The sequence below is a fragment of the Gymnoscopelus microlampas genome (assembly GCF_963454915.1).
Source record: "Gymnoscopelus microlampas genome assembly, chromosome: 15".
NCBI classification, from domain to species: domain Eukaryota; kingdom Metazoa; phylum Chordata; class Actinopteri; order Myctophiformes; family Myctophidae; genus Gymnoscopelus; species Gymnoscopelus microlampas.
In genome coordinates, this window is record NC_139952.1 from 746482 (window position 1) to 772486 (window position 26005).

At 41.0% G+C, this 26005-nt stretch overlaps 1 protein-coding gene across 1 annotated transcript in view; it reads right to left on the bottom strand.

Moving 5' to 3' along the window:
- Window positions 1–25460, bottom strand: part of gatad2b (GATA zinc finger domain containing 2B) — a 79932-nt gene extending 54472 nt beyond the window's left edge. Inside the window, exon 1 of the mRNA XM_084080027.1 lies at window positions 25299–25460. The gene's annotated coding sequence lies outside the window, so the exon portion shown is untranslated. The remainder of the gene's footprint in view (window positions 1–25298) is intronic.
- Between the last annotated feature and the right edge of the window lie 545 nt (window positions 25461–26005).

Sequence of the window (26005 nt, forward strand, 5' to 3'; positions counted from 1 at the left end):
AGACAGACAGACAGACAGACAGACAGACAGACAGACAGACAGACACACACACACACACACACACACAGAGGTGGGGGAGGAAACCATGCAAGGCACCAACCTGCTCATGAGGAGCAGTTAGGGGATTCAGTGTCTTGCTCAAGGGCACATCGACATGCAATCCAGGAGGAGCCGGGGATCAAGCCGGCAACCTTCCTTTTATTATATTATAATTAAAAAAAAAATTCCCCCTCTATTTTCATATATTATATGAACATTTTGAAAATGTTTGCCTATAATGACATGCCCCAAAGTAGGAACACCAGGTTGAAAGTGGTTAAATAACGTATTTTTTACAAGAAAACATGTCTATATAACATTTGTCACATGTAAAATGTAGATGGAGGGGTATGGATTGAGATCCACCCAGCACTGACAATCAGATTAGAATCTGCAAAAACTGTGCAGAGGTGGAGAAAATATGCATAAAAGAACTGCATTTAATCACTTAAACCCTATGGTTGATGGTATCCCTCAAGGCTCTAAATACTAGTGTATTTTCTAGTTTTTCTTTTATTGTGGGGAAAGCTTTTGTGAAAATAGCCAGTTCTACTTGCTGAACATTTTCCAACATGGAAAAAAACGATTATCACAATTACGTGAAATAATTGCGATAAGCTCAAATAATTGCAATTAGACAATTATGGAATAACTGCGACAGGCCTAGACAATTTGAAATTATTCATGAGTGGAGGACTTAACAGGCTCCAGCTATTTGGGCACAGCTACTGGAGGTTTACTTAAGTACTGTACTTAAGTAAAATGTTGAGGTATTTGTACTTTACTTGAGTATTTCCAATTTTACCTCTACTCCACTACATCTCAGAGGAAAAACTTTTACTTTTACTCCACTACAATTATTTGAAAACTTTAGTTACTAGTTACTTTTCAGATGTACATTATTATATTATAAAACATACATTAACCACTTTAGCCCTATTTTATACATACAAGCTCACAATGCATCGCAACGTGTTGTGAGCTTGTAGATCTGCTATTCTCAAATATTTTAGTACTTTTACTTTTGGTACTTTAAGCACATTTTTATACCAATACTTTTGTACTTTTACTCAAGTAAATTTTGAATTCTGGACTTTTACTTGTAATGGAGTATTTCTATATTGCAGTATACATATTTTTACTTCAGTAAAACATTTTAGTACTCTTTCCAACACTGGGCGTGGCCACGGCAGAGGCAGCTAAGCTCATTGGCTGATTCACTAATTGGACGTAGGGTTTGATATGCCCACACGGCGCGTCAGGCAGGCTGCTACTCATTTGCATACAGCCAGTTTCTGACACTAATGAGACCAATTAGGAAGATGGCGCCCATGGCAACAGAGTTGTAATTGGTTGGCTGTGAGCAACAGAATGCAGGTTGTGTGTGTGTGTGTGTGTGTGTGTGTGTGTGTGTGTGTGTGTGTGTGTGTGTGTGTGTGTGTGTGTGTGTGTGTGTGTGTGTGTGTGTGTGTGTGTGTGTGTGTGTGTGTGTGTGTGTGTGTGTGTGTGTGCGCGCGCGCGCGAGTGAGAGAGTAATGGATGCACTCTGCTGTTCTGTCATTCTGGAATGCTGGTAGTGAAAGTGATATATATATATATATATATATATATTTTTTTTAAAGCTCATTTCTTTCATCTCTTCCAATTTCACTTGTTTATCCTGAGTTCTCTCTCCTGACTGGATGCAATTGGTATCCCAACCTGAACATTTATAACCAGCTCAGCTCAGTGACCTTGTGGATAGAGAGTCTGCTGTGAGATTGGGAGGTCGGGGGTTTGTCGATTCCCCGGTCGGGTCATACCAAAGACTATAAAAATGGAACCTTGTTGTGAGCTTGTAGATCGCCTATTTAAAAAAGGAATACGAGCTTGTAGATCGATGATAGATAATAGATTGATAGATAATGTACACACACTTTCTTTTACAGTTAAAATGTTGTTTCATTTTCTGATCATTTGAAGATACATGAATGTAGCTATAATTAGAACCCTTGGAGATCAAAGAGAACGACAGAATGAAAAACAAAACATGGGACCCATTTGAATGACCACCTATGGGCCCCGGGACCCATTAAATAGAAAACCTAGCAACATCACTGCACTCTATAGTAATGATTACTATCACAATATAGACCTATTTAACACTGTTACTGAACAAACACTCTATAGTAATGATTACTATCACACTATAGAGCGATTTAACATGATTTAAAACTGTTACTGAACAAACACTCTATAGCAGGGGTCTTCAACGTTTTCAGTCCAAGGACCCCCTAGCTGAGAGAGAGCAGGGACCCCCTCTATATTGTATAAAATTGTGTTTCAGATTATACATTTTTTGTTTACTTGGTCTGCTCTTTTTTCCCTCTACACCTTTACCTCTTTGCCAAAAATAGCAGATCTACAAGCTCACAACGCCTCGCAGCACGAGGTGTTGTGAGCTTGTAGATCTGCTATGTTTGGCTAAAGTTCTCCTCAGAAAAGAGATGCTAGGGTTCAAGTGGTTAAGGTAAAAAAGAAAAATCATAACACGCAAAGATTTGGCGGACCCCCTGTAGTAACTATGAGGACCCCCTAGGGGTCCCGGACCCCCTGTTGAAGACCCCTGCTCTATAGTAATGATTAATATCATAATATAGAGCGATTTAACACTGTTACTGAACAAACACTCTATAGCAATGATTACTATCACAATATAGAGCTATTTAACACTGTTACTGAACAAACAAACACTCTATAGCTATCACAACAAAGCTATTTAACACATATATATTTAACATAAAACAACTTGAACCCTAAAAGTCGGGCCATGTGAGTGTTTTAGAGAACCGTGACAATGCTGCTCCAACAGAGTCATCTGGTCTCCATTCAGTAAAGCCACGAGACACTGAGGTGAGTGTGACTACAACAATGTCACTGTCACACATACACAGTGACAGACAGACAGACACAGTTACATATTCACACACACACACACACACACACACACACACACACACACACACACACACACACACACACACACACACACACACACACACACACACACACACACACACACACACACACACACACACACACACACACACACACACACACACACACACACACTGAGAGACAGACAGACACACTGACAGACGGACATACAGACACAGTGACACACAGACAGACAGACAGACAGCCAGCTCTGGTGTTCATTAAACAAGACAACAGCTCATTGTGGCCGTTGCCATGACAACTGGCCTGTCTATTTTTAAGTCGTGCCACTAATCAATTCCTGTTCTGCTGTCGCCCCGGGGCTGTGTGTGTGTGTGTGTGTGTGTGTGTCTTAGGGATGAGGGCATAAGGAATATGGGGGTGGGGCAGTGAGAGCAGGCAAAAAGAAAGGAAGTGTGTGTGTGTGTGTGTGTGTGTGTGTGTGTGTGTGTGTGTGTGTGTGTGTGTGTGTGTGTGTGTGTGTGTGCGCGCCATACGTACACAACGTGTACATGATTTGCAGGTGTGGGAGGATGCGGTGGGCACGAGCGTGAAGTTGTGAGACAAAGCCCAGAGTGAGTCAGACAGACAGACAGACAGACAGACAGACAGACAGACATGAACATGGGACCGTTTCCTCACTATCTGGGTAGGCCTGACACAATTATTGCATAATCGCAATTAGTTGAGATAATCACTTTTTTTCTGTTTTGCATAATGTTCATATTATAATAATTTCCATGTTGAAAAACTTTCATATATATAAATTTATATTTCCACTATTTAATTTAATGTATTATTTTAAGTTTAATTATGTAAGTTATTTGCAAAGCAAGAGAGAGAACAAACAGGTGCTCAATCGAGATAAAAGTTGAGTTAAAATGTAGATTGCTGCTTCTGGGATCGACGGGAACCGGAAACTTGAAGAAGAGGAGAGATCAGAGCAGAGTTCTGCAATGGGTGGGGAACATCTGACGGGTGAAAACGGTGAAACGGATTTTATAAGTTCACGGGTATGGGGCGGTACTGAACTAAACGCGGGTGGGTAACATTTTAGTGTGAAAATCAGAGAGCACTGTTTCCGCACAGAACAACGTCTTAACACAGCACGACATGGAGCACATAGATATATATATAAACACTAGATGACTCACCCGTGCTGCTGGCCAATGGAGTACGACGTTGCCACATGGCGGCCATCTTGCGACAGTCAGCTCGCTCATTCATAACATTATGTCTATGGTACATGTACTATTGAAATAACCATAGCGTGCTCAATTTTCAAACGGTTTGGTGTGTTGTAAACACCAAAGATGTAGTTATGATACTGCATACTTAATGCAAAACTAGTGAAAATAGTCGATCTACAAGCTCACAACGCGTTGCTATCTAAAAAGGTGTGAGATTGTAGATCAGCTATTTTCACAAGAAAGTATGTCATACATAAAAAACAACTACTCTCAAAAGCAATTCATGGTATTGTTTAAAAATTGCACATGTCTGAATTAACAGGGTCATGTTTTGTATAATGCAATTTAAATGTAAACTGTGACGAGTGGGGTTTGAACCGTGGACCTTTGGCACATGAGACTAACACTGTATTGATCAAGCTATTCAATCCACAGCCTTGGTCAGTGAGAAGGGAGAATCCAACAAAACAAAACAAAACAAAAGAGGGAATGAAGTACATCATACATTGAAAACAACTACTCTCAATAAGCGTTTCATTTAACAATTGCATGTTTATTCATTGATACAGTCATGTTGTGTGCAATGCAATTGAGTTGAGGTCTGCATGAGGTGAGATTTTAACCGGCGACCCTGTGGTATCAAGGCAGATGATTAAGCCATTGGGCCAACAGACCCGAAATGATGAAAAGGGAGTTCACACACATGACACACTTTCACGCAAATTGCTCAGAAATGCTGGATTTAAATGTTTTTCAAACTGCTCAAAATTGCAGACAATCTAAGGGCGGAGCTTACTGGTTAACAATTGCACATGCATTCATTGATACAGTCATGTTGTGTGCAATGCAGTTATAATGAATTCTACCTGAGGTGGGATTCGAACCAGCAACCCTGTGGTTTCAAGGCAGATGATTAAGCGATCAAGCTATTGGGCCAACAGACCTGAACTAGTGAAAAGGGAGTTCACACACATGACACACTTTCATGCAAATTTCTCAGAAATCCGGGATTTAAATGTTTTTCAAACTGCTCAAAATTGCAGACAATCTAAGGGCAGAGCTTACTGGTCAAAGTGATACATGTGTTCCTCATGAGTCAAGGCACATGTTTAAGCAGGTTTAACGGCTGTCGGCCAAACGAGGCATGACTTTTGCCTGTTTAAAGTTTGCATTTTCAAAAAATTGCTATAGCGCCCCCCTTTGACCAATTGGAGTAAGATTGGTATCAGTGATACTTGGAATGACCTTCTACAATATTGCAAAGTGTCAAACAAATGCGAGTCTGCATGTATGTGTTAGGGGCAGACTGTGACAGAGTGGCAGACTGGCAGACTGGCAGACTGTGACAGAGTGGCAGACTGGCAGACTGTGACAGTCTGCATATTATAATTATAAGTATGCAGTATCATAACTACATCTTTGGTGTTTACAACACACCAAACCGTTTGAAAATCGGATGAAAATTGAGCACGCTATGGTTATTTCAATAGTACATGTACCATAGACATAATGTTCTGAATGACTGTCGCAAGATGGCCGAGGTTGAGCTACGCTTGCGACGCCCCCTTGAGCCATCTAGCCTTTCTTATATATATCTATGATGGAGCTGTAACGCTATTGTTGAAGGCTGCTATCTTTTTCAACACATTTCAACACACTTTTAATTAAATTGAGTGACTGTCTGTAGGCTATTTACATTTTACTCTGCATGTAATCACGGCGGACAACGGGTCCATTATTTGAAAGGCGGGGCGGGTCTGGTTCGTATTTTGAAATAATCACGGGTGACGGGTCGGTCTGCGGATCTGATTATTGACGGGCGGGGCGGGCGTGGGTTCTCAAAATTGGACCCGTGTAGGATCAGAGCACTAAAAGAGCACTAGGAGGGCCTAAAATCAATGTACTTTAATCATGTTTACAAAAAGTATTAAAAGCCAACATGTTCAGGGCAAGTAGGTTTGATGAAGACCAGTTGGTCAAAACATGTTAGTAGCCTAGTAGTAAAAACATATAAATACATATTCTTTTAGATCTGCTATTTTTGGCAAAGTATAAGAATACATACAAAATATTACAAGTAAAAGGCCTGTATTCAAAATGTTACTTGAGCAAAAGTATAAAAGTATTGGCATGAAAATATACTTACAGTACCAAAGTAAAAGTACTCAAATTTGTCACGCGTTGTATTGGATTGGCTATTTTTCTATGGCCCAAGTATAAAATAGGGCAAAATTGGTGAATGTGTGTTTTGCATTAATAAGCTTTCAAATAATTGTCACGGAGTAAATGTACTTTATTACTTTCCACCACTGGCCACTTGGCTGTTAAGAGCAGAGTGTTTAGTAGGACGTTTCTATCTTCATTTATTGGCTCAGATAGATTTTTATGACGTTGGGTATGTCTCTGTGTATGTCCTCACATAACATAATTCAGTGGTTCAAACTGGGGGAAAAAATTACTTTGGGGGGTCCAAAATTAGTTTAATGTGCAACATTGTTTTCTCACTCAACAGTAAACAAACCAACATACAGTATAAGTGTATACAGGGTATCTGCACATTTCTAAAGTGACAATGTAAGGCCTTTGAAGACCTTTTCAATACCAAATTGGCCAAATTGTCAAATATTATGTAAGAAAGAGGCAAACATTGTGAAAATAGCCGATCTTCAAGCTCACAACCATAGAGTGTACGTGTACCCATTGGTTTCTACAGACCGTTTTGAAGCCATTTTCGGCAAATTGAAATCTGCCATCTTTGAACTTCAGCCATCTACAGAAATCGTAAACGACTGGGACCATAACTTAATAAACACATGTCATGATGATTTAAAATAGACTTTAAACTAGCGATTGAAAAAGTAACAGTGTTTAAACACACAGTGTTTATGTGAGAGCTCAACGGGCTCAAAGTTTTCTTATTAATTTGATTAAAGCGAAAATACGGCAATAAATAGACTAGGCTGTCTTTTTTAAAGTGTTAGGCTTTGTGGGTGCGTCATCTACGTCGAGATGTAGAAGGGGGCACATGGGCTATAAAGTTTGGGAACCACTGCTTTAAGAGAACCCGGAAATGAGCTTCTATGAGCTCTATGCACAGTAGCCATATTGGGCATATACATATAAAGGTAGACTAGACGCCTCCTCCGGCTCTGAGGCGTCTGTATCTCGGGCGCGCTTCCGCAGGGCAAGCTGGAAACTTCCAGGTGCTTCACAGAAGGGGACGTTCGGTAGGCCAATCAGAGGCCTACCGAACAAAAAATACTGCAAAAAATACTGCATCTTCTCATGGATAATTCTAGGCTTTTGAGAGTTAATGCAGATGAGAACGGTTGAGTTCCGAGTCCAGAGACGCAGTGTCACAGTGTCCCTCTTGTCACTGTTGGTTTCACAGATGAAACACAGAGCCGCTCCAACCAACTATTTGCCAACGCAGGGTTAAACACAGGAGTAAATCACTCTGCTGGAGTCTACTGTATAATCTACCTCTTCCACACACTATATGTCATCATAACACATACCAGTGGTGGACACTGGTATGTGTGCATTTACTTGAGTACCGTACTTACTACTTAAGTATCGGTACTACTTTACTATTTATACTTAGTAAAGTAGTAGACTTTCACTCCACTACATTTCAAAAGGCAAATATTGTACTTTTCACTCCACTACATTTCTAGGAAGGGAGAAAGTACGTACTAGTCTCACTTTTTCTGTTAGAAAGAAGCTCATACTTCAACTCATCTTACCAATAATGGATTATGCAGATGTTGTCTATCAGGTAGCATCCAAACCAAATCTTATTCCTCTCAATAAAGTTTACAACAAATTATCCAGACTTGTTCTTGGATGTTCTTTCACAACTCATCATTGTTTAATGTATTAACATCTGAATCTGCCCTCTCCCACAGTAAGAAGACAGCGCCACTGGTTACAATTTATCTTCAAATGTATTCATTTCAAATAATCACAATATCTAAAACAATATATGGATACATTTTCTTCCAATATCACTTGAGGCATTCCAGCCAACTCTATTTTACTGTTCCTACATTTTCAAAAGCAACAGCCAAGAAAGCCTTCATGTTCAAAGCTCCTTCTGATTGGAATAACCTACCTGCAAATATTCATTCCATTTCATCTTTTTATCTGTTAAAAAATACGCTGTCTTCTTATTTTGAGAGTGTATGTACATGTCTTTAACTAATGAATAACTATAACATTAACATTGTCATTTAACCTTTAATAATCACTCTAAATATACTGTATACTATCATGACATTTTTGACATTGATTTAATGATCCATTTTATGCTTTATGTGTTCTGTTGTTTTATGTGTTTTGTTGTCTTGTCTGTTTGTTCTGTTTGTAATTTGTATCCTGTCATCGGTCTTGTTGTTTACTTGTTTTGTCATATTTGATATTGTTTGGTTGTTGTAATTGCCTTTTGTTGTTTAATGTTTTTTTGTTCTTTTTTTCTGTTTAGTTTTTTTTGGAAAATGTGTATACAGTGTATCATGTGCCTAGGATAAAAACGAAATGCTGCATCTCATATCAAGGGGTTATTCCTAATAAAGAATGTCAATATATTAGGGTTGTCCGATATTGGCTTTTTTACCGATAACCGATATACCGATATTGTCCAACTCTTAATTACCGATACCGATATCAACCGATACCGATATATGCGGGGATTATTGTGATTAGGGTAAGCTCAAATTTCATATCACACACACCATATACAGTAAGAACTCCTGTAACTTATTTATAAAGCAAAAAACCGATACCGATATTTTCCCGATATCAATTTTTATGCTAATATCGGGAGGCCGATAATATCGGACATCCCTACAATATATAATTAAGCCCTATTTAAATATAGTGAAACTAATAGATCTACAAGCTGGACAATACTTACATATTTTGAAAAGCAAGTACTTCAGTACACATTTGACAGAGCAACTCTCACTTTTGGGTAATATTTGACCAGGAGTATCTATACTTTGACTCAAGTACTGGATACGAGAAAGCTTAAAGAGTTTTTTTTTTAAAGGTACACAATCTGCCTTGTTTTGCTAGTAATGAGTAAACCCAACAGGACTTTGCCTCCATATTGTTGCGTGGAAACCTTATGTCCAAAACTGTTACTTGTCAGGAAATTGAAAGAAAAAAGAATGTAGTTATTAGTTTTTAGTCACGAGCTCTTGTTAATACCTTTCATTGGTTCAATATTTACAAGCTTGTAGATATGCTATTTTTGATTTCTTTCCCCGGCAGTCTTGTACGACAAAGTTGGGCATTAACTTAACCCATTAAGACCTGAGGCCGATTCTACAAATGCCTTCTAAATCAGTAGTTCTGAAACGTTTTTGTGCCAAGGACCCCCAAAATTATGTGTATTTGGTCGCGGAACTCCCATCTGAAAATGTTTTGTACCAGGGACCACCTAAGACAGATTCTACTAACAAGCATAATAGCCAACGCCAAAATCTAAAATAGCATAGATGTTTACCCGGTTTTAATGGGTTAATAAAAAAAAAAAAAAACATAAAAAAGTTGAAATATGGACATACAAAGGTTTCTGCCCGAAAGCAACAACTGACTGTGACAATGGCATTAAAGTGACATTTTAGTGGTCTATTAAACAGGCAGAAATGTGCCGTCTTTGTGTCGTTCAGACGCCACAGCCACACCGTGTCACTCCTGTAAATTAGCCTCATGTTCCTTTAAAAAAGGCAGAGACACAATTCGCTTCTTTTTTTTTTACCCAGGGTACAGAGCAGTCAAAACGCACGCAGCAAGAGAGCCAGTCTAAGCCGGTTTGTAACCTCAGGGTATGGAATTATCTCTTAATATGTAGCCGTTAGTGGTAAGAAAAAGCGTCACACCATAGACACAGAGAGAGAGAGAGAGAGAGAGAGTGGGGGAGGGGCGATCGAGGAGTCCCTGTGCTTTTCAGGCCCAGAAAAGAGGGGAAAATATACTCCTTGTGAGGCGCTGATTTTTTAAACCTGGCACCTTGACAAAAAAAAAGGGCTCAGTGCGGAACTTCAGACCACAGGGTGGGGCGTACTGCACGTTGTTTAAACATCGAAAAGGAAAAAGAAGAAAGAGAGGGAGGGGGGGGGGGGGTGGAATTGAGACATGCAGAAGAGACCAAGAAGAGAGAGATGTGAAAATGGGGCTTGAATGTTGGCATGAGGAGGTTAAGGTACCCGTGGCTGACTTTAGCCACGCGTTCCCTGTTATATAGACGATCTGCAAGCAGCTTAAATGTATTATACCTCAGTTAAGGCGCGTACCAGATAAGACTCGGATGCCTGACAGCGAGTCCCGGTATTCATCTCAACCCATAAAACACATCATTCAGCTTGATCACAATATGATCTACTGTTAAAGATGGCTTTCTGCATCAGGTCCTCCTGTGTGTGTCAGATCAAGATGACACACTCACACACACACACACACACACACACACACACACACACACACACACACACACACACACACACACACACACACACACACACACACACACACACACACACACACACACACACACACACACACACACACACACACACACACACACATGTTTATGTTCAATGTTAAAAACACAATTAACCCATTATACAAATTCAAAATCTTCTAAATCAGTAGTTCTCAAACGTTTTTGTGCAAAGGACCCTCACAATGATAGGTATTTGGCCGCGGACCCCCATCTGAAAATATTTTGTGCGAGGGACCCACCAGAAGAGAAGATTTGTGTTAAAAAAATCTTAATTGTTCAACAGTTCTCAAACACTTTCAAGAACTTTGAAAAAAGAAAATAGCAGATGTACAAGCTTGCAGTTTTTAAAAAAAACTAATGTTGCTCTCTGTCACATATGTGGTTGAAGACCACGGTCTCCCTGTCGCCAATGAGGACGAAGACCACGGTCTCTCTGTCACCAATGAGTACGAAGACCACGGTCTCTCTGTCACCAATGAGGACGAAGACCACGGTCTACGTCACCAATGAGGACGAAGACCACGGTCTCTGTCACCAATGAGGACGAAGACCACGGTCTCTCTGTCACCAATGAGGACGAAGACCACGGTCTCTCTGTCACCAATGAGGACGAAGACCATGGTCTCTCTGTCACCAATGAGGACGAAGACCACGGTCTCTCTGTCACCAATGAGGACGAAAACCACGGTCTCTCTGTCACCAATGAGGACCATCAGTGTCACCAACACCACCACGTGTCACGGCTCTTTCCGCTACAAGATCTAAGCCGTAACTGTGGCGTACAAAAATGCAGTTCACAGGTTCTGAATTTCCATACTCTATAACTCATTTAATCTGGGAAAGCATCTGTGTCACTTTAGACAGCTATATTTTATACTTTGGCTATTCAAAAATAATGAGCTTGAGCTTGTAGATCAGCTAGTTTTTGAAAAAACATGAAAATCTTTGCAGATCTTTGAATATATACAGTATATATGTTTGGTTTGTTTTTTTGTTTTTCTTCTAAATTTTTAGCCAATTAAGTTTTACCCCCTTTATCTTCCCAATTTAGTCGTTATGCCAATTGCTGTTGTATCCTACTGACTCACCTGCCAGTGAGGAGCCCCCACCAGGAGGACGTAGAGCCTTTGTCCTACTCCTCCTGCCCAACACTCCCTGCTGACAGGTGCCGCCCCAGCCCGTGGGAGTACCATTATCACCCTCCCCACCGGCTTCCCTCCTCGAACACGAGCCAATTGCGTTCGTGTAGACGCTCGACAAAGCCAGATGCACCACGGTGGATTCGAACGCACAACCTCCGTGGTGGTGGGCAGGGACTTTACCACTGTGCCACCCGAGCGCCTAGCATATATGTTTTTAAAAATGTTTAACTCAAGTCTTTGCCACCGGGGGTCCTGGCTCAGGAGGTTCTGGGAACCGACAACTCAGAAAGTTTTACTTTCAAAAATGTTTTCCAAAATAGCTGAAATAGCTGAGCTATAAGGTTCAGAGCTTGTAGATCAGCAGTTTTCCTTAAAGGTGTCATGAGATTCAGTTTTACAACACATTTAAAGTATTTATCATGGTCCTTCAAACGTGTATTAAAAGTTTAAACTGAAAAATCCACTCCAGTGATTGTTTTCTCTCCGATTTCTAAAGCCTTTTCAGCTGCAATGAAAAAATAAATATTTGCCAGTGGGTGTCGCTGTTGAGGGATTTTGACTGTCAATCATCGCCTCTGCTCCCCCCCCCCCCAAAGGAATGTATAGGGGAGGGGCGGAGAGGAGAGGGGGCGGGATTAATGGACTGTGGCATCAAAGTCCAGGGGCCAATCACAGATTACTTTTCAGCCAAATTATTCAGAAAATCCCAGACCACAGAAAATCCACTGAATGTTCAAAGTTAAAAAATAAAAAAAATTTAAAATGAATGTCATAGAACCTTTAAGACATATTCTACAAAGAGCATCACTGGTGACTTTATGACAAACACAACTTCCACACCGGTCACATGACCCAGCAGGTCCATGGCAGCTGCAGCAAGGATGGGACGATAATTGTTATGGTTAATCGTGATAAAAAAACACTGACAATAATCATATTGTGGAGATTTTAATTTATTGTGAAATACACTAGGAATTAGCGTTTGTCATGCTGCAAATTCAGCACCACTTAGACCCTCTAAATTTGATTAAACGCACCTGTAAAGAGCGCAAAAATAGCAAATCTACAAGCTCACAACACGTTGTAGATCGGCTATTTTTGGCGAGCGTTCCCCCCGGAATAGGGATGCTGGGCGTTCAAGTGGTTAACACAAGTGCCATTTTAAGTTTTAAGCATATTTTGATTATTGCGATATTGTTAATCACAATTATTTTTGCCACATAATTGTGACATACAATTTTCATATCATCCCATATACTGTAATCACACACACACACACACACACACACACACACACACACACACACACACACACACACACACACACACACACACACACACACACACACACACACACACACACACACACACACACACACACACACACACACACACACACACACACTTGACTAATTGGAATGTGCACACACATACACACGTGCGCGGGATCGACTGCAATAGTTGACTAAATCAAAGTCAAAAGCACATGTGTGATTCTATAAGCTAGAATTAGCTGGGTTATCCCTTAACAATGTCTCAAGGCAAGAACGAGCTCACTGACCGCTGTGAGAGTCGACACAATTCAAGATGGACGCCTGTGGTCAACGCAGGTCAAACTACAAGCGTACTACAAAAGAAAAGTACTTACTGCCCCTTAACACAAGGGCTTCTCAAAGTTTTTTTTTCACGTCAAGGACCCCAAAATGCACAAAATATAGTTAAAGTGCCAAAAATAATTTTGATACATCAATTAACTTTGCTGGGGACCCCCATGGCACCCCCTAAAGGACACCGGTGGGTCCCCATCAGCAGTTTGAGAACCACTATCTCCCCATGAACTCTTGTTAAAGCCTTTTACTGAAGTTCTATTAACTCTTTTTTTTTTTGGGGGGGGGGGGTAATAATTTTCAGAACCCAAGATATCGTGATCCGAAGATTTGCTGCTCCATTCACTTCTTGTTTAACTTATTATTATTTTATTTTTTTACTTGCTGGCACAGTATGAACATATTGTTTTATTTCATTGGCACTGAGAGAGTTAAAAGTCCACAAGTTTACCCAGAGGTCACGGGTAAGTTAAAAAGTGCAATACGTTTTTATTTTGTTAAAATAAGTGTCAAATCTATATTGTTATAGTAATCATTGCTACACAGTGTTTTTCACGAGTCTCCCCCTCGCTCTTTAATAAACATATAATACATTGTCAGTTCAGGATACCAATTTTATCCAATCAGGAGAGAGAACTCATAGGCTACAGCATATATATAGAAACCTAGATACCTCATTGGCCTCTGCAGTTCGTTGGAGCAACTGATATCGCAACCGTCATTTTAGCATAGGCAAACTGAGACTCAAAGTGACTACTGGCCAATCACAGCGATCACGGCGCGTTGACTAATGGCCAATCACAGTGCGTCTTTTCCGGGACTTGTCAGTGCAATGGTTCTCAACCACCAGTGGTCTTTGAGGGGGTTCCAGGTGGTCCCCAGCTAAATGATGAAGAGTTGATAACCAAATGGACCCCTATAGATCTTTAAATCTTAAGTATAACATTTCACACTCTCAAGAGTCAAATTGTTAAACATCTGCATTACTTACTATACTGGTACACAATTAGAGAACGTAAAGAATTGTTATTTTGACAGCATCTTATCGAACGATAACAAAATATTCTAAGTTTTGGGTGTGAGAGGCTAAAGCTCATCAAACAGTGTTCCGTGGCTCAAATGGCGAATAAATAATGGACCTTGATATGAAAAAGGTTGAAACCCACTGTTCTAATGCATTTATGTCCATTGAAGCAGACGGTCTCTCCACAATTAAACTCATCACAACTCCCTGAATATTCAACCTATTAACCAATCCAGAGTGTGGAGTTTGCCAAGTTCCAACTAACTAGATGCTGCGCAGCTGATGCCTTTTAAAGTGTTAAGAGCTGGGTTACAAAAAGACCCGCCCTCACATGATTGGTCTACCGAACGCCCCCTTCTGTGACACACGCGGAAGCTTGACTACAGCTTTCCTACGCTAAAATGGCGCCCGAGATACCAATGCCTCAGAGCCGAAGGAGGCGTTTACCTTTATATGTCTATGGGCTACACAGGATATAAACAAGTGGAATTTGAAGTGATGAAACAAATAAATGAGCAGACAATCACAATATTTCAACTGGAGCACTTTAAAACGGAAGCTGATAAATGGGTTCTCTCTCCTGACACTACCTTTAACGATGTCACCATGCACTACAATTATTAACCAGCCTTTAACTTCACCACTCCTGCGCCGAAAATAGTACAAGCTCACAACACGTCGCAATAATAATACTATATATAATAATAATAATAATGATAATAATACTATAGTAATCAATTTGAATAATACTTTATAATACATACTTAGTATGTAATTACGATATCATTTATAATATAATCTAGCAAAGCTAACATTCCTTCAAGTATTTATAATTCACATTAATGTTCTATATTTATCTATTATTTTAGATTTATACATTCTTTTAAATGTATTTATGGAACTACATGTGATGTCACCCTGCCAATCACGTCGCGCACACATGCGTTGTGGAGCTTCCTCCTCTGTTGTCTGTGAAATGTTTGAGAGGGGGGGCGGGGGTGGTCTGTAATTAAACTTCACAGGGAGCCATTCATGCAGTATGATTGTTACTGCGTGGGGTTTAATAAGCACCACACACACACACACACACACACACACACACACACACCCACACACAGTGTTAACAAGGCTATAGTTTCTCAAGCCAGATTCCACCATCTCTGAATGCTACATAGTCTGGAACTGAAAGCTGATGGCAGAAGCTGTTCATCATTTCCGGAAATATATATTTTTTTAAAAACATTTTTAAAATATGTTTTGGAATTTCCGTTTCGGCAAAGCAACAACCTACTGTATATATCGTCTGTCGGGTGGAAACCTCATATGTCCAAAACTGTTACTTTTCAGGATTCCAATTCAAAAGCATCAAAAGTAGCATATCTGTGAGCTCGAAACACGGTTTCAAGCTTGCACATCTGCTACTTTTGATGCTGTCGAATCTTTTCTGCCCGACAGCAACAATATGCTTAGACTAATTTGATTTACAGTAGGACAAACACACTTGCACGACTGCAAAGACGAAACCGAAGTAGCACTGTTGCGGCTCACAAACCTTTTCCCCAAAATGAATATGTTTTTGTCCCTTTGTAAATATTTTGCACAAGGGACCCCCATACAATATTTGTGTAGGGTTAAAGTGGTTAAGCTGATGTTGATGCTATAGTAACCCCACGTTGAGAACCACTGTAATCAATGTGCATGGGACAGGAAGCATGTCTTCAACAACATGTTTGAAATCAGACGTTTTAGTTGTGTCTGGCTTATAGACTGGAGCAGACTTTAAAACACACTACAAATCTGCTGCTGAGCCAATCAAACGAAGCGATCGATGAGAAAGAGAAACTGACCGGTAACAGGTCAAGGGTATGCCACCTTCTGCAAAAGGGAACTTCCCAACTGTCAATCACAGCAAAGTAGTGGCCAATCACAGCGCGTCCTCGCCGGGTGCAGTACGTTAGTCCGACAGCGCATTCCTCCGACAGCGCAGCGCTCCGACGTTTCCAATACTAAACCCGAACCAAACCCGCACCCTAACCCTAACCGCACGCGGATGCCACATAGTCGGAGAAAAGGTCTGTCGGATTAACGCATGCCTCCCGTCCTCGCCTAGTCTTCTAACCCTAACCCTGGAGTTGCACAAAAATATAACGTGAGGCAAGTTCGAAGCTTTAACTCTTAACCACAAGGCCACTGAGCTGGATCTTTACTTACTTAAGTTCCAAGCTGCTGCGGCGCATACCCACAGAATTATGCGCATGCACCTTATGAGCCCCCCTCCACAATATGGCGCCCACGGCCCCAAAAACATCATCTACCTTTTTATGTTAATTGGGACTAGTTATGCACAGAGCCTCTGGCCCTTTCGCCTTATAGCTGCTGTTTATAACCATGTCATTAAGACAGCCATGTAGACTTTGTAATGTTTAAATCAAGCTGGATTTGCATGCACTCCCAATAGCCTATGACATGCAGGCAATGTACAATTACCTGAACAAAACCCTGAAGAGATGCATGTGTGTCTTTTTTTCTTTTCTTTCTCAGTGTCTGGAGTGTCCCATCTTCAAACAAGCTGGTCTAAATGCAACACAGCAGTCCAGCCATCCTCTGTACCGCTGCTCATTCATAAACATCACTCTATTCTCTACTGGGCTTTTCAAACATTTTACTGTGTGTCATGGACACCAACGGGCAAAAAAACCTGCTTCTCGATTAATCAATTCACATAAATGAGCTAGATTAAGTCGGTCAGATGTTCAAAATTCCGGTTTCGATATATTTTCTGGTAATTGGCTAGGCCTGTCCAGTGCTGTAGAGATACGTGTGAGACTACCAAAACTGTAGTCTCTGTAGCCAGACAACTATTCCACATCTCCGAATGCTATAGAGTCTGGAACTACACCTCCCGAAAGCAGAGAAAGGAAGCCGTCATCTGTTTTCTGTTCCGAAAATGGATTTTAAAATATCTTTACATTTTAATTTAGAATTTCCATTACTGATATTCCAGCAAGATATGTAGGCTTTGATCATTTTCTATTTTTATATTATGACAAATTTGCACCACAGTAAAGACGAAACGGAAGCGGGGAGGAGGCGTCACATCTGCTTTATCCCCCGGGTCACTTTCAGAGCTTCCATTGCTCCAGATTGTATGACGGAAGCTTTTGAACATTGTGGGGGCAACAGTCTGGTTTGCGAGACTACTAAAACTATGAAGACATGTTTCCTCTTCACGCCTTTGATTTGAGTCACATTATAACTGGAGCTCAACCAATTGTTTATTTCTGCATTTTACACCAATTCATTAGTTGTGCAAATCAATTAACAGCGTGTGTTCAGGTATACACCCCCCCCCCCCCACACACACACACACACACACACACACACACACACACACACACACACACACACACACACACACACACACCATCACCACCACCACTTGGGTGGACTCTCAAATTACTCTTTCTAATTAAGAGTTAATTAAACATTAACACAATTCTCCATTTCCTATCAAACACAAACAAATAGCACTTCTCTCTTCATTTCAAATGACAACCTTTGCTGTGATTATGCAACAGCTTTCCACTGACTACACTGAACATGATAACCATAACAGTGAAATACTCACATCTACTGTATAAACTCTACTATACTGCACGCTTTGAATATGATACCTATAACTCAGGGGTCTTCAATGTTTTTCAGGCCAAGGACCCCTTAGCTGAGACAGAGATGAAGCAGGGACCCCCCACTACATATTGTATATACATTGTGTTGCAGATTAATTTCTTTCATAGATTTCATAGATAGCTTCATAGACTTGTTTGACAGCACTATCATCAGTGTTGTGTAAATTGATGTTTTTTATTTGTTTCATTATCTTTTGTATTCATTTATTGGATTCATGTTTAGCCACTTCAACGCTCAATACTTACTAAACGTGACCTTTGGCTCTGTACTTGGTCTGCTCTTTTTCCCCTGTACACCATATGTCTTCACCAAAAAAATGGAACCCTACAAGCTCACAACGCGTCGCTGTGCAACATGTAGTGAGCTTGCAGATCTGCTATTTTTGGCGAATAAGGATGAATAGGGATGCTAGGGTTCAATTGGTTAATGTTAAGTTCCTCACAAAAAAAGAAAGAAAAGAAAATAGATTTGGCGGTCCCCCTGTAGTAACTCTATACCCTGTTGAAGATCCATGCTATTAATGAAATTATCCAATCTACAGTATATCTACTATACTATACTGTACACTTTGAATATGATACCTATAACTTAATGAAATAATCCATGCTAAAGTTTCTACAGTATAGTACTGTACAGCAAGGGTTCCCAAACTTATCAGCCCCCCAAAATAATCCTATTTGATCTGGGGACCCCCCAACCTGACAAGCACTTAGAATTGTAGGCATTACATTTAGTTTGACTCGGTTCCAGAGATGAATATTATAAAAATAGCTTGTAGATCGGCTATTTTCACAATGTTTGCCTCTTTCTTACGTAATATTTGACAATTTGTCCAATTTGTTTTTCAAAGGGTCTTAAAAGTCCTTAAAGGTAGGGTAAGTGATATTTTTTGGTTAAAACAAAAAGTATTTTGTTAAAAGGTTAAAATACTATATTCTGATAGTGATCATTGCTATAGAGTGTTTGTTCAGTAACAGGAGTCTCCCTGTCTCTCCAGCTCTTTAATAAACAGAAAATACATTTTTCGGTAGGTGTCAAAATCTCAGCCAATCAGGAGAAAGTACCCATTTTTAAGCTTAATTTGTATAGTGTTCCAGTTCCAATTTTGCATACTAATTTCTTAGTGTCATCACTTCCAATTTCACTTGTTTAATCTGTATCCTGATTGAGTTCTCTGTCCTGGTTGGATAAAATTGGAAATTAAACTGAAACGAAAATGTATTTTCTGTTTAATAAAGAGGTGGAGAGACAAGGAGACTCCTAATACTGAACAAACACTCTATAGCAATGAGTACTATCAGAATATAGAGCTATTTAACAATTATTTTAACCAACGCAAATCACTTACCCTACCTTTAACTTGTCACTTGTGTGCAGCATGTAGATAGCTATTTAACAATTATTTTAACCAACGCAAATCACTTACCCTACCTTTAACTTGTCACTTGTGTGCAGCATGTAGATAGCCTGTAAACACTGCATGTTGGTCTGTTTACTGTTGAGTGAGAAAACAATGTTGCCCATTAAGCTAATCATCTGGGGACCCCCAAAGTTATTTGACCCAAAGGTTGAGAACCACTGCTGCCCAGGTTGAACTTGAACATGACAGCTATAGCTCCGGTCTACAGTACACTATATGCTCTTCACCGTCACCTGAATCCTGCTTAATAAACAATATTAGCCATCATTTAGCAGCTATATATTCATTTACTGGCCCAATTCCAATCCGCTCCCGCACTGACGAGGGCTTGAGTCTGCGAGGGCTTGAGGGCTGTTCCATTTGAAATGGGTAAGTCAATGAGGGCTTAGGCAGCGCCCTTTATGCACCCTTTCCGTAAGTCAGCATCGATGCTGACTTTGGCTGAAGGAATTGCCCACAGTTCATAGCGTTACTACTACTGAGGGAATGAGGGGAATCCTCCAAACGTCAATCATTTAAGTATGCAAATTAGTATTGCATCGCGGTTAGACTGTCAACAGTATAGTGCTTTCTCACCTCTCTTCTAAAACGGAGATGCAATGGAAGATATATATATTTAGTAAAAATAAGGGACACAAGATAAGAAATGAGAAAAGTAAATACAGAATATGGAAATACAATTTAAAAGGAATAATATTACAACCCCTAATCTAAACACTAATTAAAACGAACAGAATTATGTAAATATAATAATAACAATCAACAATCACAGCCTTTAAAGCAATGACTGTAAATAAGGGCAGTAAGAGTTTTAAAAGTGATGTAAAGTGTCATGAATACTAAATACTAATGAATACTCTACTAATAGACAGGGCCGAAAATGGAAAATTCTGTAACCATGTAGGCATTTTTGAGTAAAAGTTGGCATCCAGCATTTTTTCAAAGTTCAATGTGTCCCCAATAAGAATCCACCGGATGCCAGTGAAATAAGGGTCCCAGTTTTTTTTATTCCTCCGCCAAAGAAGATATGGTTTCACCACCACTTGTTTGTCTGAGCGTCTGTTTGTAAGCAGGATTACGGAAAAACTACTGCGCCAACTTTTATGAAACTTGGTGGAAGGGTGTAGCATGGGCTGATGATGAACCAAATTAACTTCCCATGCCCCTCGGCCATAAGGGGGCATTCCAGCACACAAAGTCCAGCCCACTGGGAGAATAGCCTAGGGTATGGGGGTAGTTAAATGACTGTAATAGGCTATACAGGGCTGGGTCCAGCTGGAATAGGCTAGACTAGAATGTTCTAGGTCTTAATAGACTCTAATAGGCTCTATTAGGCTGTACTAGGCTCTTGTCAGCCCTTTAGCCCCTTTGCACTTGAGATTAACCACTGTGTCCACGGGCAATAGTTTTACATGAGTTTGTGTCCACCGGCAATAGTTTTACATGAACATTTCTAGGCTATTAGAGTCTAGTAAGGCCTAGAACATTCTAGTCTAGCCTATTCCAGCTGGACCCAGCCCTGTATAGCCTTATTACAGTCATTTAACTACGCCCATACCCTAAGCTATTCTCCCAGTGGGCTGGACTTTGTGTGCTGGAATGTGCCGGACTGCTTAGCTCTGGTGGGCTATAATGGGCTCTGGTGGGCTGTGCTGGGCTCTGTTAGGTTGTACGGGGCAGTACTATACTATAGCCTACAAATGTTCATGTAAAACTATTGCCGGTGGACACAAACCCACGTAAAACTATTGCCCGTGGACACAGTGGTTAATCTCAAGTGCAAAGGGGCTAAAGGGCTGACAGGAGCCTAGTACAGCCTAATAGAGCCTATTAGCGTCTAGTAAGGCCTAGAACATTCTAGTCTAGCCTATTCCAGCTGGACCCAGCCCTGTATAGCCTATTACAGTCATTTAACTACCCCCATACCCTAGGCTATTCTCCCACTGGGCTGGACTTTGTGTGCTGGAATGTGCCGGACTGCTGGGCTCTGGTGGGCTATAATGGGCTATAATGGGCTCTGGTGGGCTGTGCTGGGCTCTGTTAGGTTGTACGGGGCAGTACTATACTATAGCCGGGGCAGTACTATACTATAGCCTAGAAACTTTCATGTAAAACTATTGCCGGTGGACACAAACCCTTGTAAAACTATTGCCCGTGGACACAGTGGTTAATCTCAAGTGCAAAGGGGCTACAGGGCTGACAAGAGCCTAGTATAGCCTAATAGAGCCTATTAGAGTCTAGTAAGGCCATTAAGTAAGTGGACATTAAAACATAGACTTAGATTCGAGAGCTAAACTTTTAGGACTAAAAGAGAAAAACAAATTGTAATGTCCTGGCTTTTACCAAATTCTTGCATAATTTATGCTAATAAGGAAAGGTAGCATGATTGCACCATGGTAATAGATGGATTTCTGGACATCATAAACATGGACTTAAACTCTTAGATTACCTAAGTTAATTAAAAGCTAAATTATAGCCTTTTCCCAGTTTTTGGCAATTAAGTTGCTCATTATGCAAATTTCTCGATATTTATGCCTAAACCGAGACTTTTACAGCTTGGCATCCGCCAAGTCATCATTTAAAAAATATATAGAGACTCCCCTCTTGAGCTTGTAGCTGATCTACGAGCTCATGGCCTGGATCAGGTACCGAGCTGACCCCGGTCAGCTACGTCAGTGGATCTCAAAGTGGGGTTCGGGGACCCACAGGGGTCCTTGAAGGGGTTCCAGGGGGTCCCCAAGAAACATGTGTTAATACATCATCAAAATTCTGGGTCGCTGTTGGAGGCGGCGCTGTGTGTGTGTGTGTGTGTGTATGAGGGGTCAAGTCAATAGTTTGTTTGGTGACGACCACTCTGTTTTTTCACGCAGCAGCGCCAGACCATAGAGATACATACAGTGGCCAAACACAGTATTGTGGGTCGTCTTTAGATCCCATATTCTGAGAGGTCTTTAGATGCCATATTCTGAGAGGACATTGAGCCCTCATTGGCTAAATGACCAGCCAATGAGGAAAAGGTCACCAAAAGTCACGCAAAAGGACAAAAGGACCAGCCAATGAGGAGAAAGTGACCACTAGCGAGTGCAGATGTAGACCAGGTTTAGCAACCTGGTAAAAAGCCTTACAACAAGAAATAAATGGGGAATGGGCTAGTCCAATTGCTGTGTATGAATGACCACTTCTTAATATGTTGCCGACCGTTGATTTAACCCTTAAATGGCAGTTGCATTAACACTCCAGACGCGACTGTGAGCTATATTGATATATTGAACTGTTTACATTGACACTAAATAAAAGTAATCCTCGTTTGCATGCCTCAAAGCAGGTAATCGGAATATTACTTTTGACATGCACAAAGTGGTTCTCCCCGGGGGGGTTTTCTGTCGATTTTCCAACCAGAGGCAAACCAACCGGAGAGAAACAACAGGAATAAGTGTTTACATGCTGATAGTGTCCTGTTGATGTGAACATCAAAAGGTTTATACCACCCCCCTCAACCAGAATGAACAATACTCCAGATCAGACAGGATCAGGATATTCTCTTCATGAGTTTTACATTAGGCATTACATTCTGATTGAGCTGTCACTCTGAATACTAAAGCCAGTGCCCGCTGGGGACCGGCCTACTCGGGAACGATGGAAGCTGGGAACGATGCAAATAGGGAATGCATGCATGCCTCATCCTGTAATGCAACACCTGTTGTAACCGTCTGTCTGTGTCCCTTTTGTGCCCATATGGAAAAGTCCTTGTGCAGTGGTAAACGTCTGTGGAGAATGTCTGAAGAGTGCAAGCTGACTGTTGAAGTCGGACAGAATTTGAAGTCGTTGGTCTACCTGTTCTAGAGATATGTGGATTACAGACGTACGTATGTACGTACAGAGATTCCGTGCATTTATTGTAAGATAAGTTTAGACCTTTGATTGATTGATTGTTTGAATATGTTATTAACATGCGTATTAACAGTACGGGTAGTACATTGATTGAAAACTGAACTGTCCACAGCCTACCAATGCAAAACGGAGTGAGCAGACAGTAATGGAGCCATTTTATAATGAGCATTAGTGAGGACCAATTATATGAAGATAGATAAGGTTGAAAATGTGTGAAGTGCAGAAGTTCCCCACAAGTGTTTCTAGATCCAATTCTGTTCAAACTGTTACATATGCCTCTAAAAGGTTATTCATGAAACCAGCTAGAAATACTTGAACGTGAATAATTAGAATTTCCTGTAGTAATAATAATAATAACTCCAAGCAAGTATTTGCAGGTTAGCTGTGGTCTGGCTCTATGAAGTAAAAAAAACAGTGTGATAAAGGAACTATTGTCTATGTCTGTCTGTTGCAGGAAGTCAACAATAAGGCAGTCAAAAAAAGAATAAAAACTTGACTCAGACATCCACAAATCCATTATCAGCAAATCAACCATCAATAGCTTTATACTCCCCACTAGGTAGGTGAGTGTGGGCAGCCATTTACCCTGCATGCATATGGAACAAGTTGTGAGTGAGAGAGACAGAGAGAGAGAGAGCTCTCTTACGTAAATGGCTGATGCATTTTCACAGGTCTTTTTTTCTTTCTTTCTAATTGCTCCACACACACAGTCACATATACAGCAGCACAGCACTACCACCAGTTAACCACTTTAAACCCGTTAGAACGAGTTGACAAGGAGTCCCCCAGGGCTCTGCACTAGTACAGCCTACTTGTTTCCCTCTACACCAAATTAGAGTCGGCGAAAAAAAACAAAACAATAAATAGCGAATCTACCATTAAACCTCACAGCCCGAAATATCACGTTCGCACCAGAATATCGTTCTGTGTTAAAACATGTAAATGAATAAACTACCTGTCTAAAACACTCACTATATACATGCCTGGCCAAACGTTTACAATACTGACATTTATAAGTGGGCTAGGGTAGTGTGTGTGTGTGTGTGTGTGTGTGTGTGTGTGTGTGTGTGTGTGTGTGTGTGTGTTGTCTGGGTCTCGGCAGCAGCCTCTAGAGACGACCGGATGAAACAATGAAAACGCGGATTTTGGAGGCAGCGGCAGCAGATATCACTACAATGTTTCCACACACGTTGACTGACTGGCCGTTAACAACATCATCCACGCCGACAATAAACCGCAATAAAACACAACGCACCAACAACTCCAATCACACTCGAGACCTTTTCTCTGATTGTGCTAAATGGAGAGTGAAGTGGGTTCATGCCTGGACGCATGCAAGGATGGATGGATGGATGGGTAGAGAGATTGATGGCTGCTTCTATGGCTGGTTTTCTTCCTAAATCACTTGTGACCATGAGAAGCTTTATTCTATTGTCTGACAATGGCCACTTGAACCCCAGCATCCTTCCTTATTCCGGGGGGGGGGGGGGGGGGGGGGGGGGGGGGGGGGGGGGGGGGGGGGGGGAATTAGCCAAAAAATAAATAGCCGATGTACAAGCTGTGCATCGGCTATTTTTTGGCGAAGACATTTGGTGTAGAGGGGAAAGACCGATCCAAGTACCAACTCAGGTCCGGGTTTGACTACAAAGTCCGGAGGGTGTTTAGCGGGTAATTCAGCCAAATAAAGCCGACAAAAGGTCTCCCCCAGAGCCAGAGTCAGAGTCAGAGCCAGAGTCAGAGCAGTCCCTGAACTGAAGGCTACGCCGGGGCTGTGATAACAAAAGGCCTCGGCGCGGATCCCCGACACTCACCTGATCTCGCCTTCCCCCCGCGGTGCGCTCCGCTCCGGGCCCAGGCTTCACCGTGTGTCCGCTGTGCTGTGTAGCAGCAGTCAGTGTGTGGTTCTACTGGGGGGTGAACGAACGGTCCGCTGTGTGTGGATGAAGCTGTGTCCCAGCACGGCACCGTGCAGCGGCGAGGCGGCGGGCAGCGTTGCCAGGTTTTGCGAGAGAAACAAGCAAAAAAAGAAGAAAAAAATCAGGCCTGAAAATCCACTTGTCAGGAGGTAAAATTACAGTGGTGGAAAAAGTACTCACATGTTCTACTTAAGTAATACTGCAATGTAGAAGTACTCTGTTGCAAGTAAAAGGCCCGTGTTCAAAATGTTACTTGAGTAAAAGTAGGCCTACAAAAGTATTGGCATCAAAACATACTTAAAATACCAAAAGTAAAAGTACAAAAATGTTGGAAAATAGAAGATCTGTTAATTGTGAGCTTGTAGATCGGCTATTTTTTTTTTTCAAATAGCCTATCTATAAAACAGGGCTAAAGTGGTTGTTTTATAATATAATCATTTTCTGCAAAGTAAGTAGTAATTATTAGAGTTCTCAAATAATTGTAGTGGAGTAAAAGTACACATAATACATGTAGTGGAGTAGAAGTTAAAATAGTGAACATTGGAAATACTCCATTAAAGTACCTCAAGTAGACTATCAGGCTTGCTTGGCTAGCATTGGAA